Below are 17926 nucleotides of genomic sequence, written 5' to 3' on the forward strand. Positions count from 1 at the left end.
AGAAAAAGTCTGCTGCCTTGAATGTCTAAAGTGCATTGTTGTGGTTTTCCACGGAAAAGTGTTGAAATATACTCGGAACACTATCATATTTTTTCAAGACAAATGTATCCATTTAAGGTCAGAACACTCTGTTTTCAAATAAAAATGGAATTCAACTGACAGCTGACAATATCCAAAAGTTTTAAAATAAGTGTGGTATTACTAATTTTTATAAGAAGTATTTATTTTTAAATAGAATTGGTTTCATGCAACCAGCCACAGAAGAGAAGCATTGGTTTATCTTTGCAACCCCTGGCTTTGCTTTAGTTTGTATAAATATGTCCTTATACTAAATATTGTTAAGTACATAGCATGCTTTAGTAAAGGTGTGAACGTACAAATGTCCCTGTTTAGAAAGGGACCCAAAGTCCTATTCTTCCAATCTGGGTCCTAGGCAGGTCTGGGTGCCAGATCTGATTTGATACTAAAGGGGGGGGGGGGTGGCTGGCATAAATACACAATGTGGGGCTGGCTGGGGGCAATACGCAAGGGTTTAGGGGCATTAATTCACAAGCGGGTGCTGGCTGGGGCATCACATAAATCAATACTAAAGTGGGGCTGTCTGGTGGGATAAATATACAATGTGGGGCTGGCTGGGGGCATAAATACACAATGGGTGGCTCTCTGGAGTGCACAAATACATGTGGGGGCTGCCGGCATCAGTGTGGCAGAGCCTGTCCTGGTGTTTGTGTGTCAGTGTGGCAGAGCCTGTCCTGTTGTGTGTATGTTTGGGTGTTGGTGTGGCAGGGCCTGTCCTGGTGTTTGTGTTTGGGTGTTGGTGTGGCACAGCCTGTCCTGGTGTGTGTATGTTTGGGTGTCGGTGTGGCAGAGCCTGTCCTGTTGTGTGTGTGTGTGTGTGTGTGTGTGTGTGTATTTGGGTGTCGGTGTGGCAGGGCCTGTCCTGGTGTGTGTTTTGGTTGTCTGTGTGGCAGAGCCTGTCCTGGTGTGTGTATGTTTGGGTTTCGGTGTGGCAGAGCCTGTCCTGTTGTGTGTGTGTATTTGGGTGTCGGTGTGGCAGGGCCTGTCCTGGTGTGTGTTTTGGTTGTCTGTGTGGCAGAGCCTGTCCTGGTGTGTGTGTCTGGGTGTTAGTGTGGCAGAGCCTGCCCTGGTGTATGTGTGTTTGGGTGTCGTTGTGACAGAGCCTGTCCTTGTGTGTGCTGGGTGGCACTTTAGAATGTATAGTCACTTCAGAGGACAAAACATTCTAGGCCCATAAATCAGTGAGAGCAAAAGTAAAGGTATTGTGTTATTTACTCTATTTCAACCTGCATATCTTGTTAAAAAGGATTAGTGGCACTAAATTGTGGCTTCAGGGGTCCTGTGTATGATGACCTTTTTTAGTGTACTGATATACTCCCACTCCCATCACATAAGATTCTATCTTATACTATCTGCCAAGCACTGATGTTCTCTTTATCCAGTACACATGGATGTCGAGGAGTTAAGATTCTGTCTATTTTATATATTTCCAAAAAAGGCCCGTCAGGCCCATGATGCTCTTAAACTGGCCCTGTCTACAGGAACAACTATAGAATACTAAATTGTACATATGTATTACCACTGTTAGTCCCAAAATACAAAAAAAAATTAAAAAAAAAATTCACATAATGCACACATGCAAGTCAGTGGAAGTGGGGTCTATTCACTAAGAATAGTGTTTCAGCACAGCTTGACTTTGCTATGTGTTATAAAGGCTCAATTTGAGTGAGATTATGCTGCAGGAAGAGCTTGACTGGCCCAGTATAACATACAATTAAATCAGGAAGATGTCTTCAATGTCTCCTTACACATTGGATTGTGCATTATACAGGGACCAACACTTCCAGCTGCAGAAACCTACCAGTTTAGTCTTAAAGTAATGAATAATTTAATCAGGGTTAAAACCAAACTGTCCTGCCAACTCTATCTTTCTTGAATGCACCCCATTAGGTCTCCCAGGGTGACCTGTTTTCATTGCTTACCTTCTTGGGTTTGTCTTTTATGGGGCACGCGATGTATGAAGAAGATGAAGTTCAGTTGCAAATATGTTTTCCATTATTCCATTATTTGAGTTCTGGTTATTTGTGAATGCAAACTTTAGAGCCAAAGACACATGCAAAAATATCTACAGGAACAGCTATAGAACACTAAATTATACATGTACAGATAAAACTAACCTACTTAACTTGAAAATCAGATTGTCTACTCATGAAAAGTTAGGTTGTTCACACGTTGCACTTGACTGCTGTCGACTTGTTTATCAACTCTGTCCTTTTTAGTCTAATTGATTAATGTGTCCTCCTTAGTCTAATTGATTAATGTGTCCTCCTCCTCCTAGGGAGGTTAGTTTAACTTTGAAAACTTTACAATTAACCCGTCTCATCTCGATCTCACCTGAATATACCAGTTGCCACTAGTATATGTTTCCTGCTTCAACTTGACCAAACCTTGAGGCCCTACTTAATAAAGTCAATTAAAGATGAGCAGGTCACATTTTGTTGACATTCCTGAATGTGAGAGCTGGACACTTCACTTGCTGTACTTTTCAATAGCCCTACAGGAGCACCCCTTCCTATTCCCCCTTACCCTGCCTCCACCTCATGCTGCCCTTCTGTTTCTTCTTGGGAATTTGGGGCTTTCTGTAAATGGAAATAAAAATCTGATATTTGATTATGGCAGGTCGGAGGTTTGATTGGTGTTGCCAACCACCCAGAAGTGTCTACATGTTAAATTATTATACAGAACGGACCTTCTATTAAAAAGGAGGTTACATCACATAACTGTAAAAATCTACTTCCCAAATATTTGGTACATTAGCTGTGGTGATTTAAAACAATTCATGTAGTACATTTCTTCGTATTATTTGATCTAAAAGGTTTGGTTTTTATTTCTTGTTTTTTAACAGCTTTTGATACACAGGAGTAAGCAGTTTCAATGCAATCATAATTCATGTAATTTGACACTTGAGGTATTGTCATTTTCTGGATTTAACTCAATTCCTCTACATTAAAATACTATATGTAATCTGATGTATGAGGCTAATTTTGTTTATGTTTTTTAGGTTTGCGATTTGTGTCCAGGAAAGGGGTCATTATAATCTCATCACAGTATTTCAATATATTTCAATGGGAATATATGATAGCATTCTTAAATAAAAGGTGTGTCGTTGAGGAACAGAAGTTTGAATCAAATTAATATTTATTTCTGCTGTGCCAATTTATTCTGCAGCAATGGATAGATAGGGCATAGAAAAATAATTGTTCACTTTGGAAGGAGTAGTTTCATTAGAGTGTCAAGAGAGGAATTGAGTTTGAAGAGGGTTGAGTAAAGAGTGGAGATCAAGACATTTAGGCAAATACAAGCCATCCCAGAAACTTGGAGGTGAGAGAAAGTAGAGAAATGAGGTGGTAGTTTGACAGACTAGTATGGTCCAGAGAAAGCTTTTTCAGGATGGGCATTATATGAACATGCTTGAATGGGATAGAAAGAATCCAGTGAAAAGGGAGAGCTTAAAGATGTTATGGTAGGAACAACAGTAGATAAGAGGCACTTATAGGTGTGAATAGGATCAATGTTAGGAGTGTTTGCATGCGATCTCAGTGGCATCTGGGCAGTTGAGTTAACCCTTAAGTTGACTGACAACTCCACATTATAGCGAAGACACCTGTAAATACTCCTGAACTCTGCACCCCAGAGTTCTACCTCATTGAGTGCTGGATGCTCTGGTCTCTCATGTTTTAGAGGGAACTTCCAACTGCCTCTCTGTGCGCTGAGCTTGTAAAGTCCTAACATTATATTCCCTCTTAAGACTCCTAGACTTCACTGATGCCCACTGGTGATGACATCTGCCTGAGTGTGCATGCTTGACATCACATGACCATGCTTTTCCATCATTTTAGCTACTTAATGGGGGGCACCCTTTTATGGTACCCTCCTGTCATCTACTCTGGTAGTAACTTTGTCCAGACCATGTCTTGCCTTGACCATACTGCTCTATGGTGTCCTGACCACAGATTCAGCTTGTTTTTACAGACTATCCTTAGTAGTCACCAAACTCTAGCTTCTAGCATCCATTCTGGCTTGTTGTATCAAGAACCCATATTGTTGTGCTATATGTTTATACTATAGGTTATTTAGCAAGTGTTTCTGTGTACTATAACTGCATCTAACATCATAAAAAGGTTAAGACAAAAACTCATAAACCAAAATAGTAGCTGTGAAAATGTCTAACTACCCACTTTCACCTACTTTTAAAGCATTTTGTATTGTGTGTGGGCTGCAAATCCCTCTATCCATTCTCAAATATTGTTAGCCTGACTTAACAAGTGACATCTGTTTTAATAATCTCATCCAAGAATGTGTCAGATATTATTTGTTCAGTGCAGCCTTTGATGAACCATTTTTTGCGTTTCCTAAACAGACTATTGTCAAAAATAGAATGCCCCCCATCGTGAGCTACAGTTAGGGAGCTATTATTCTGGAAAATGTGAGTCACACATGCTTTTCACACTTGTTCTTATGTGCTACAACATAATCTAGTAGAAATAAATTACTGAATAGTTACACATTTTGGTGACTTTTTTAAATTGGCAGAGCTAAACAAAATACACATAGTGCTACTTATATTAGTTGGTAAAAAGATATTAAGTGGCAAACATCTCAAGCCAGAGGTTTGGTTCACATAGTCACATAGTTAATGAGGTTGAAGAAGTTACATCCATCAAACTCAATCTTACCTAGTCACCCCTTTCTGTCAGGAGCTTGAAAAAGAAATTAAATAAATAAAAATAATACATAAATAAATAAAACATGCTTGAGATAGGGAAGAAAAAAAAGTATTTCTGACTCCAATAGAGTAGTCAGTCTTCTCTTATGTTTGTACTCTTCTCAATACCAAGCTATATTTCTTATGGATCAGTGAAAAAAACTGTATTGCATTCCCTAGGTGAGGTCTAACCAGTGTTTCGTATAGTGGCAAAAACATTTTCTGTTCTTGCATCAGTATTGTTTTATGCATGGCAATTGTTTGCTTTTGCACCTGGTACTTGACATTACATGTTATAACTGAGTGTCCCCAAATACTTCACCACAGTAAGTCTTCTAGTCTATCCACATTTAGTCGCAACGTACTACACATACTTTATGCTTTTGCCTCCAAAGTACGTTATTTAGAGTATGGTTCTGTTGAATCTCATCTGCCAGTTTTCTGCCCAGTGCCCCCATTTTTTAAAATCATGAAATAATGAAAATACTTATTAGAGTTAAAAGCTATTACAAAAAGTAACTATTTTACCTTGTTTTAATAAATAATCTATATACTAACATTTATAGAAAGATGGGGCATTCTATGTCCATAAAATGATGGTTGTTCTCAACCTTTTGCAGGCTGCCAAACTCCGAATTAATTTTTTTAATATGCCCTCTTACCATCTCAAAAAATGATGTGTCCTTTTTCCTGTTCAATGTCATTCCATCCCTCTCTTTCTGTCTTTTCTTCCCTCCTTATTTCTATTTCTCCTCTTTCTACCTCTCTTTCTCTCTTTCACTTTCTCATCTCTCCTTCTCTTTCTGATCTTTTCCCTGCTCTCTTCTCTGTATCTTCCTACTCTTTTATCTCTCTCTTGTCTCCTTCTCCTCTTCATTTCTCATCTCCCTCCCTTCATTTTCTCTGTCTCCTTTACCGATCTTTTTCTTTTACCTCCTTTTCTCTCTACTCTTGCTTCTGCCTCTTTTGCCTTTTCTCTCCTCTTGGATACAAAGGACTTTTGTTCAAGTTGGAGAATTATTGTTTATATTAAAAAATCTCTATCAAGTCCACTACTGACAAAATACACTCAAATATACAAGAAGGAAATATAGACTTCCATATCAAACACCGTTTACTACACTGGAATTACATTAGTCACCACCATTTCAGTGAATGCTTTTTCTTTCAGTACACTTTATAAGTTCATAATTATGGGCTATATTGGTTCAATGTCTTTTTTTAGCATCAGCACCATTCTCCAGCTAAGGTTATTTGAGCTAGATCTGTTTATATAAAGTCTACCTTAATGTGGTTGCAGGCTTCAAATATTTTGGCCAAAGTGTAATTCTTCATTTGATCAAAAGTAAAATGCACTTTGCAAGTATAAAAAAGGAATGGATTTATTTTATATATAATATATTCTTTGTATCTTAGTTTTTTTGCAGTTTGTCATTTCAGACTTTAGTAAGAACATTTCAATCAAAAAAATCTAGCAGCATAGTGGGAACAGTTAGAGTTGATTTCTATAGAATATGTAAGTAAAATAACCTATAGAAAATAATGTAATTTTATTAGGATGAGCAATGATTCATGAATTGATATGGATAAGTATGCATGCAAGTAAAAACATATTTAAACTAGAAACAGATGTCATTGCAAAATATGTTTTCTATTAAATATTCTTTGGAAATAATTGCTTTTTTTTCTTGACACTTTCCTTTATGAACTTAACATCCTTGTCAACAATGTGAGGAAACACTTTCATGTATGAAACATTTATTTCAAGAGATTTAAAGGTTATGGCAGAGTATATCCTTGGTATTGTTTCTACTTTCCTCCTGGCCACTGCATTATTCTCCAAATTATTCTCATCTCTCACTTGTTACTGACTTTTTGGTGCATAAAGGGCTCTCTCTCGCCAGGCAGAGAATGTGTTGGTAGAAAAACTATTACTTCAGCTTCTAATTTTTTAACAAAACTGTGTATTTTTATTTAAAATAGTAAAGGATATGTTCCTAACTTTAGTTACCATTTTAGTTGACAGAAAAATGGCAATGATTAGACCATGAGTAGTTTATATCCAAAAATGCAGAATATAGGATTTTGTGTGTGTAAGGTGTACTTTACTACACTTTACTATAAATGTGCTACAGACTTGGCAAGTGACAAGCAGTAAACTATGAAAAAATATTTAAGTGTTCCATATTCTGCCACCAGCATTCTGAAATTAAGCATCCATGCATATGTAATGAATTTATGGTACATTAAGGTTATTGCAATTGTTCTTTTTTCTTTTTAACGTAATCGTAAATACATGTACAAATTATTAATTAGCCCTCATTTCCTACAAGAGTGATATCTGGAAAAAGTCTGTTCCTTTGCCAAATCCTGTTGTTTTCTTAGTGAGTGCTTCCCTTCCTTCCAAGTAATTGTGCTATTTTGGAAGAAGGCAATTAAATGCAATCTCTATTTTCTCTTTTTCTGTTAGTAAAAATATTATTCGTAGCAACTTTCCATTGCATTTCATGTCCTGTTGAAGACTTGTTATTAACTAGAATGTTTTATACATCCTACTCTCACTGATTGCAGCTCTTTGCTTGATATACCCTTGCTCAACATTGTCAATTATATTCTTGTATGGGCAATACCTCCTTTTGGTGGGTAGGGGTATCAATAAATAAGCCTTTATTAGCATAGCTTGGAACTTCCCAGGGTAGGCTACCTAGAGCTCTACCTGTTCTGAAGGAGTGGTTTCACAAGGGGTAGCCATGGAAGGGGTGTGGTTAGCCACATGCTGAACAGTGCTAGCCCCAGATAACACTAAATTGTATGGAAGTGGGATGGCAAGGAGTAAGCTGAACACCACTTCTCTAACCAGGAGAAAAAGCAGAGTGACTAGAAGACAAGTAACATCCAGAGAGTTCGTAGGTATGCTTATTAGTCTGCACAGCGAGACATCCATAAGCTAACATGTGATTTCTTAAATAACTGCATATGTGCTGTTAGAGGGTTTTTCCTAAACAATACAAGAGCAGGCTATAAGTAATACCTGAAACTTGGGTTAGTTTAGTGAACATGTAGAATAAGCTATTCTGGGTACATTTAGTGGATTAATGTTTATCTACTATTTAAGGGAATGTCTATTAAAAAAGGGAAATATTTGTTAAAATGGTTGACAAAGTGATGTATTTTCCATCATATTCAGGGTGCTCATTTTTAATGTTGACAGTGCATTATTTTATGTATGGGCTGCTGTTCACACAAAGAGGTACTCACACCAAGTTTTACACACTATTTAATACTACCTCTTTGGTTCATTTACACTTGATTAGCTACTCAAATCTAAATAATGTCCCATTCAGTTTTGAACTTTCCTAACAATAAAAAAGCAATGGAAATGGTTAGGTACCTTTCAGATCCCACTACTACATATTAGATATCCTGCTTGCCCAACTAGACACTGGGGCCATGGGTTGTAAGGGAGATAGCGTGTCTGGCCAGAGTTGGTCCTGGTCATAACTCGGCCCCTTAAACTAATTATAAGGGATACATTGACAAAATGTTACTGTCTATAATCAAGTGCCTGTGAACTAGCTATATATATTTCCTGCACCTGCATATTTCAACAATATTACAGTAATTGTTTATTACCTGATTCTTTTCATAAACAGGTAACAATAATTGTGTATTATACCGCTCTTCTGCTCCACTCGAAATGGATCTGTTAAAATAAAATCACTGTGTGGCAAAATATTAAAAGACATAAGGAGGATTATAAGCACCCAATCAAACTAAATTCAGAAGGATAGAAAAAAAACAAATATTTAGACACGTTGAATGATGTTTGACATGGCAGATCTCCCTTAATGATGCTGTCTATATTACCCTCAGAATAAAGCCATGCTGTCTGTATCTGTTCTGATTTAGATTATAAGGCTCCAGCAAATAAAGACACATGTTTTACAGACATTGGAACCACGTTTTATTTTTTAGGCCAGCATTCCTTTATCTTTTATCACAATCCCTAAAAGGCACATGTCAAAATAAGCATAACTTATTTCAATCCATTGCCTCTTAGAATGCACATAAAGCAATGCGCATTCTGAGCCAAAAAAGATGACATAAACTTTCAGTCTGTGATAAATATCCGTAAAAGCACCATAAGCTATGTCTTTTCCTTTACTCTGGATTTGCTATAGATTTAAGCATCTGACCAAAAGGTTAATCCAATTCACATATGGTGCTGAACAAAAAATAATTGAAGGTGACAAAAGAGATGATATTAGGAAAGAAAGGAACTACTGCTAATTAACTGTACCTGCCAAATTTACCTACCATAAACATATAAAAAGCAGATACGACCTTGGAGGTTTTCCAGTTTGCATTCTAATTGTTGGTGGCACCTTTATATTCTGAGAGAGGAAAAAAATGAAGGAAATAAAAATGTAAAACATATTTTTATGTAAATTATATATATATATGATGAAAGTCAGTAATGACTGAAACGTCGACTTGACTTTGAATAAAATGAAATTGTCTATTTAAAGACCTGGAGTGCTGACCTTCTTTTTGAAAGTGTTTTACATGGAAACTGCTGGTTACTAGCACCGGGCTTGGAATATTTGGAATGGTGTGCAATGGACTCTGTGAGTAAATATATATATATATATATATATATATATATATATATATACACACTGATCAGCCACAACATTATGATCACCTGCCTCATATTGTGTAGGTCCCTTTTTGGCGTCCAAAACAGACCTGACCTGTTGAGGCATGGACTTTACTAGACCTCTAAAGGTGTACTGTGGTATCTGGCAACAAGACATTAGCAGCAGATCCTTTAAGTCTTGTGAGTTGCAAGGCGAGCCCCTATGGATGCATCCTGATAACATGAGTTCTCCAGGCAAGCGATGCATACACACCTAGCCATCCACATGGTCACGTGCCCATTGTAGGCACTTTTGGCAGTGGACAGGGGTCAGCATGGTCACCCTAACAACAAACTTAAATGCACTGTGTGTTCTGACACCTTTCTATCAGAACCAACATAAACTTGTTTAGCAATTTCAGGCAGAGATAAGACAGGCAGGCTATTTGGAGGCACTGACAAGCTATTTGGGTAAAATGATGGCAAAGACAGGCTGGGTGAGGGCACTAACAATCTGTTTGGTAGCAACGATGGCACAGATAGGTTGTGGGCAAAGAATGCCCATGCAGAGCTTTTCGGGGGTTCCAATAATCTGTTTGGTTCAAATATGGCACAGACAAGATCTTAAGTGGCACTGGCTAGATGCCTAAGGACAAATATAGCATAGACATAATGTTTGGGGGCAAAGATGGCACATGCCAGCTGTTGGGGCACCAACAAGCTGTTTGGGGATACTGCCAAGCTGTTTGGGGACAAATATGGCACAGACAAGCTGTTAAGTGGCACTGACAAGATATCTGAGTGCCAATATAGCATAGACATGCTGTTTGTGGGCAAACGTTGGAACAGGCAAGCTGTCTGGGGGCACAGACAAGTTGTTTGGGTACAAAGGTAGAACAGGCAAGCTATTTGGGGCAGTGACAAGCTGTTTTGTGGCAATGATGGCACAGGCAGTGTGTTTGAGGCAAGAATGACACAAGTAGGCTAGTTGGGGCACTGACAACCTGCTTGGTGACAAAGATGGCACAGATCAGTTGTTTGGGGGCACTGATAAGCTGTTTGGTGGCAAATAATAGACAGACAGGCTTTTGGGGGGCACTTACAAGCTTTGTGGGGACAAAGATGGCATAGACAAGCTGTTTGGGGCTTTGAAAAGCTGTTTGAGGGCAAAAGACATGTGGGAAAAAAGTAAAAAATATAGTGTAATAAGTCTCAGCACAGAAAATAAAATGTGATAATGATTGCACTCACAAACGTGCTTGAAACAGTAGCTCATCAATAATACGGAATCTGTGCTGTCTTGGAAATTCTGTGGTAGAAGTCAGAAACTGAAAATAGTGCAATAAAAGTTGATATTTCTTTAATAAATAAAGGTAAAAAACTTACAAGCGGATAGGCATAACGGGTATGTTATGCGTAAAAGCAGTGTGAGGATGTCCTTCACGGTGGTAGAAAATTATCAGTAAGTCCGTATGTAAAAAGTCCGAAGATCAATAGTCGAATTAAAAGTCTCTCAACGCGTTTCGCCGACTCCAATGTCGGATTCCTCAAAAGTCAGTATCAGGACAAAGATAGCACAGACAAGCTGTTTGGGGGCACTGACAGGATGTTGGGTGGCAAATATGGCACATACAGGCTGTTTGATGGAAAAATAATGCACATATAGGCTTTTTAAGAGCAGTTACAAGCTATTTGGGGACAAAGATGGCACAGACAAGCTTTTTGGGGCTTTGATAAGCTGTTTGAGGACAAAGATAGCACAGACAAGCTGTTTAGGGGCACCGGCAGGCTGTTGGGTGGCAAATATGGCACAGACAGGCTGTTTCATGGCAAAATAACACACAGATAGGCTTTTTTTCAGAGCAGTAACAAGCTGTTTGGGGACAAAGATGGCACAGACAAGCTGTTTGGGGGCAGAGATACACTGTTTGAGGGCAAATATTGCACAGGCTCTATAGGCACACTGATATGCTTTCTAGGGAGAGATATGGCAGATATGGGGCAAAGAATCCACAGGCGGGCTTTTTCGGCCACTAACAAGCTTTGTGGAGACAAAGATTGCACAAGCTGTCTGGGGCACAGATAAGTTATTTGAGGACAAAGATGGCACAGGCAAGCTGGTTGAGGGCACTGACAAGCTGTTTGCTGGATAATATGGTGCATACAGTCTATTTGGTGGCAAAATAATGCATGGGCAATCTTTTTAAGGGCACTGACAAGCTGTTTGGGGACAAAGATGACACGGACAATCTGTTTGGGGGCAGTGATAAGCAGTTGGAGGACACTTAAGGCACAGGCAGGCTATTTAGGCACACTGACAAGCTCTCTGAGGGCACTGATAAGCTGTCTGGGTACAAAGAGGCACAGACAAGCTGTTTGATGGCAATGATGGTACTTATTTAGCTTCCGTGGGGGAAGCCACTTTTCGGTATGTAATTACACCTGGGAGCTCTCCAGATTTTGCATGGAAACTCTGGGTGAAGCGGTGCTTTTCCATTTCACTAAGGAGAAACTCCAGGTCATGGGAGCGGTGCTGCGACACGCCCCACTCTTCCCACTGATGTCAACAGGACCACCCGCTGATGTCAGCGCAATCTCCTACCTCCATCCTGCGTATTGGAATCTATTACTCTTGATATCAGAGACTTTTGCCACAGTCCCTCTGACATTTCATGCTCTGCCACAGACACATCCAAGATGAAAGTTTGATTTGACAAAATAGGATCCAGGCTCATAGGTGCCAATCCATCAGCCTGTATACAAATGCAGCCTTCCTTCATGTCACATTATAGACCATATTAAAATACCAAAATAAGGCATAAAGGACATTGAAAATCTAAAGATACCAAATAATGCTTGGGCTTCTTGCACGTTTGTTAAGCTATGATTTTTGACGTCCATGCCATACCATACCTAGAAATAGTCCTTGTATTTTATTGTCATGGATGGCCCTTGCATCCATTTAATCAAAGTTTGTAAATCCTTTCTAACTTGGATTGAGCTCATGATGTCATCAATATAATGATACATCTGACATGTTATGGATGGCATGGCTGCTATATCCGACGCAACCAGTCCATAATGTAGGGGAATGCAAATAAAGTGCCACTTGATTCAGTCCTTTATAATCAATGGTCATCGTTCATGGTCAGCGTCAGATGTCAAATTTTGCAGGGTGTGTGTCTTGCACTGGGAGTGGGATGATAGTTAATGATGGAGGTTTCCCCACAACCCTCCACTTTGTCCTCACCTACACCTACATCACTAGTCACCACCTTCTTGGGCCTGACAGTCTGCAACTTTCCATTTTCCCCAGTTTGTGCCAAAGTTTTACCGGTACATTATTAGACTCCCCATCTATGTTTCCTGTCTGAGCCCCACCAGATAAAAAATCAAATATTTGTTCACATGCTTGAATCATGAACTGCCCGGGTTCCCTCCCCCCTCTTTCTGCTCTGTCTGTTCTATACTAAGCATTTAAGACTGTGTAGGCTTTTCCAAGGTCCCTATTTTTCCCATTAGATTACTGGCCCCATACACTATTGCTCCTGAACCTTGGGGGGGCACTGTACACGATAAGCAAAAATGCTCTAATATACAGTATGGTAGTGCACCCTCCAAGAGATTTTTTCCTCATCCATGCTGTAAATCGTTCAGTATCAGGTCTTGCTCATATCCCTTTTACCATGTAAAACCTGGTTGCAGAATCTGTTATTGGATTTCGCACTGCTCCATGGATATGAGCTTATTCCTGCAAAGGGTAGCCTTTACCCAACGAATGCCAAGAGCTGGTATAGATCCACTTGGTTTGGCCTTTCCTACACTTGTGTAAAAGAGTTTGTAATCTAAAGTAGTAAAGAAAAGGCATTGACGGTCTCATGTTGATTTGCAACCATGCCAGGATCAGAGCAGATGCTTGTTGCTTCATGACTTGTGAGAAATACAGCATCACCACCTAGATCCCATACACATAGCAGCCAGACTAGTAACCATTCTCCAGGGTGTGGCCTGAATTTATCCCCTAATTCTGTGACTTCTCCGGCTGTATAACTCCTCTCCTTTGTGAATTGACTTTCTGCCTCTGTTGCTGCAGACCCAAGAGTTTCAAGGACTTCTGCTGTTGATGCTTGTTGTAGAGATATCCTGTCTTCGTCTTTGTGAGACTTTAGAGCCTACCCCTGCCTCATCCAAATCTACCTAAATCTCTTCATGAGACTCCATAACATCCCAGGACTCAATTTTGTCCCACTCTATTTTCTCTACCAAGATATGGACCCTAGGTATACTATCAGTTGTTAACCCTTTTATTCTTCCTCTGTTGCCATCATTTATGCACTGTGACAACATAGGAAGCAAACATATCAACCAGTGTCAAATTTGGGGTTTGTTGATTGTAGTACTCTGCAAAATAGCGCACTTTTCCCAATCTGGTTGCAGTTTGAGTTGAAGATCTTCCATTTGTTCTTGAACTATGTGGAGTGCCTGTTACAATATCTGTCTTTCCAGGAGAACTGGAAATTAATAACTGTGCAACAGATCTTTTTATAGTCTCTAGATGTTGGGGTGGTGATGGCAGATATGTCTCTAGGTCCAGCAATTGCCATACATAAATATTATGCAAAAACGTTGTCTGTAACACTATGGCCATGTTCCAAGAAACAAGTGAAGCTAGGAGAAAAATAAGACGGGACACCAAGGAGAAAGAACAGCTGCTTGAGTACTAAAGAGCCATAAAAAAAAACTCCCATCACAGAGATAAAAGCTAATCCTCTCCATCAATACTAGTATGTAGGGATTTGTAAGTACTTACTTACCGGTAACTCTAGTTTCTGCCATTTTGCTAAGCAAGCGTCTTGCATTTGCTAACAGAGATGTAATATTACTACAGTATCAGTCGTTATAAAAGTTAACTTTTGACTAGTTGTAATTTTCCTATCTGTGCTGATCTTGCCATTCTCTTTATTTATTTATCTTTATTTCAAACCTAACCCCTGCCATAAATCTATACTAGCTACCCCTTTATTCATGTCTTCAATTACCCACATCCTCCACCAACCCTTATTCTCCCCAGTATAGCGGCCCCTCATCGTTTAGATGTATTTGAGTGTAGTGTCTTCCCAGTTCTCTAAAAATCTATATCCCTCCTTTCAAGGACAGACTGGTCTGCTGAGATACTGGGAGATCTCCCGGTAGGACACCTCCCATGGTCTTGAGACTGTTCATACAATTATACATGTGGCTGCCAATAAAGCTGAAAGAGCAAATTTGGTTTTGTCTTTGTAGTTGCATTGACGGCCGTGGTCACAGGCACATGTAAAAGAGACCAGTCTCGATTTTACCATAGGTTCATGTCTGCCAGTCAACGCCAGTCAACATCATCTCTTGCATGTGCAGACTGGTGGACATGACCCCATGGTAAAAGCCAGAGAAAGCTGCGGATGAGGTAAGGCGGTTGCGAGAGGGAGTGAGCTAGTGAGTGGGATGGTAAGGTAGTGAGTGGAGGGTAAAAGAGGGAGTATGCATAAATGTATGTTAGAATGAGAATATATCTATACATGTATGTTAACATGAATGTGTAGGTGTATGTGAGCATAAATGTATAGGTGTTTGTGTGTGAACATGGATGTGAAAGTGGTTGGGGGACAAAGTTGGCACAGGCAGGCTGTTTGGGGGCACTGATAAGCTGTTTGGTGGCAAAGATTGCAAAGACAATTTGTTTGGAGGCATTGACACGATGTTTAAAGACAAAGCTGGCATCTAGAAGCTGGGGTCACTTAGAAATGTCCTTGTTTTTGAAAGACAAGCTGGGAATGGCTGATTTTTTATGGAATATCTTCATAGGGGAGTAAAGAGTAGACTTGTGCATTCGTCTTCGGGCGAACATGAAAACGAACACGAAGAGTGCGTTTTTGTGTTCGTTCCGAAGACACGCCGAAGAGAAGACAGCGGCGGTAAAACGTAGGCGAAGACGAAGACACACACCATGAAGATCTTCGTGATCGTCTTCGTCTACCATTCTGCCCCCCCCTTCTAACTTACCTTCTCTTCGCGGCATGGCGGCAGTTCCCGGAAGTGGAAATCCGCAGGTTCACCGTCACGGGTTACAAGGCAGTGCGAATGAGCCTATTGGTCGCCTACAGGGACCAATAGGCTCACTTGCACGGTCTTTGTAAGTTAACCCCTGACAGCAAACCTATGGATTTCCAGTGGCATCTGTAGGGTAAGTTGCAGCATTGGGGTTTTAAAACCTCAATGCTGCAACTTACCCGGCACATCCCACTGGTCTCCCTCCCTGTTCAATTAGTTAAATGTCCGTACGAGCAGACTTTATTGGTCGCTCGTACGGACATTTAACTAATTGAACAGGGAGGGAGACCAGTGGGATGTGCCGGGTAAGTTACAGCACCAGGAGTTTAACAGTCTGTATGAGCGACCCTATTGGTCGCCAGCAGGGGGCTCATGCTGACGACCAATAGAGTTGCTCATACGTACATTTAAACTCCTGGTGCCAGAGCTGCGTTAACCCCGTATTAACCCCTTAACCGGGAAAACGAAGAAAAACCGAACACGAAGAATGTCCACGAATATTTGCCCGGAGAGAAGACAGGAACAGGCGAATATTCGCGGAATGCAAAGATTTCCCCCCCCCGAAGACAAGCATGAAGACGAACACGAAGAGCCCCCTGGTGCCCAAGTCTAGTAAAGAGGCCCTTTATCACTCCCATAACTGTTTCAATGGCAAGTTATGTTCACTTACCCAAGTTTAAGTTTAAAAGGGCAATTGATAATTTTGCGATTAAGTTACATAGCTAGAAATGCCCCCAAACCTTTGAACGGTAGGGTACGTGCATAAACATACTCTTACAACATATAGATATAACTACAGATATATACACACTAACAGTCACCATACACTTACATATACATACACACACCACTCCATGGTCAAACAGGTATGTATACATACACACACAGCCCCTCAAACACCATACATTTACACTTATAAACATGCACACACAATCTAAGACGCTTAAATATGTTCTCTTTTGGATAATCCATGCCCTTCACACATGCCCCCCTCCCTCAGCCTCCCGCTTGCTTTTTAAGCTTCAAATTTTTTTAGGAGAGCTTCAAGTTTATTTGCAATGTTTATTACTTACTGTGAAATTAATGCTTTAAATAACTTAGTTTTCAGTAATTTATTGAAACACATTTGAAAACAGTTATTTTCACACTTAAGATGTTCTTTCAGAAACAGAAACTATACTGGTACTTAGAAGGTTTACCAAGGCTCAAGATTCTGCTTGCAGTGTTCCTGACAAGAAAGAAAACTACCAAAAGCCAACAAGGTCAAACAAAACAAATTAATTAAATAGGCAAATCAAGTAAAGAGTTCCTAGGTCCCTCTACTCTTCAGTAGTGCTGTCCAGTACCCCTTGACCCTTTTCCCCCCATTACTGAACGTAGCTTAAATTATGACAATCCATTGAATGTAACTTCAGTTTTGAACTTCCAAATATTTGTGAATGTACAAACATAAATATATTATTTCTATAGCACCAACAGATGTACTTAGACCATTGCAGATGACACTATAATAAAGGTCAGTTATAATAAATGTAGTGATTTCCAATCAATCTTAGAGATTTATAAACTATTTTAGGTTTTTAGTATTTTTTTACACAGCTGATTATAATATAAATAGAAAGTAACATGCCCTTTGCATCACAGCAAGGTATAAAGGAAAAGGTATAAAAGAGAATGTGAACGTGATCATTCCAGGGTAATACAACTTACGTAATGGAAATTGTATTTGCAGTTATGTCGATACATAAAGTTACGTAGTTATACAGACGCATGTTACGCATGAATGGAATTGTACTAATTACGTGACATCAATTCATTGTCACGTTTGCTTTCAAGAGACATAATGACCTTATGATACTAAAAGCTTTTGGTAGCCACCAGATGCAAGCACAAATGCAACTGAGAGGTTTAAAAGTTCAAGAAACACAGATGTTTTAAATACAAGAGTTATTTAAGTGATTGTTCTTGCAGTCTCATTGCTTGTTTTTCTTTAATACAAATATCCATGTATAGCAACTTTAATCCATCACTGTCGTAAAAATTCTCCTGTCAAAAATAGCAGAAATATCTACTTCAAACTCTATTAAATTTGATTAAAGTTATACCAACTCATTAGTATCCCCCTCAAATAAATAGATCTTGAACGACATTCCAATATTTTAATATAATTTGAAGCTGCCACATTTTTGTGATGCTCCTTGGATTTTTACATTTTTCTGAAATTATTTATTGCTTATAATTTAAGATTTAACATAACTTTAACTTATGTTAAGATGTAACAATAACAACCAAAACAGATAAACTCGTAGTGATGCAAAAGTCACTCACATTTTATAAACATTTTCACTGCCCACCCCCTTTTATTTTTATAAATCTTTGTTTATACAACTTCCATCACCCTCCGCCAAGCTGTTGAT

This window comes from Sceloporus occidentalis, unplaced genomic scaffold, assembly GCF_023333645.1.
Source record: "Sceloporus occidentalis isolate IW3139 unplaced genomic scaffold, rSceOcc1.0.p SCAF_46, whole genome shotgun sequence".
Lineage (NCBI taxonomy): Eukaryota > Metazoa > Chordata > Lepidosauria > Squamata > Phrynosomatidae > Sceloporus > Sceloporus occidentalis.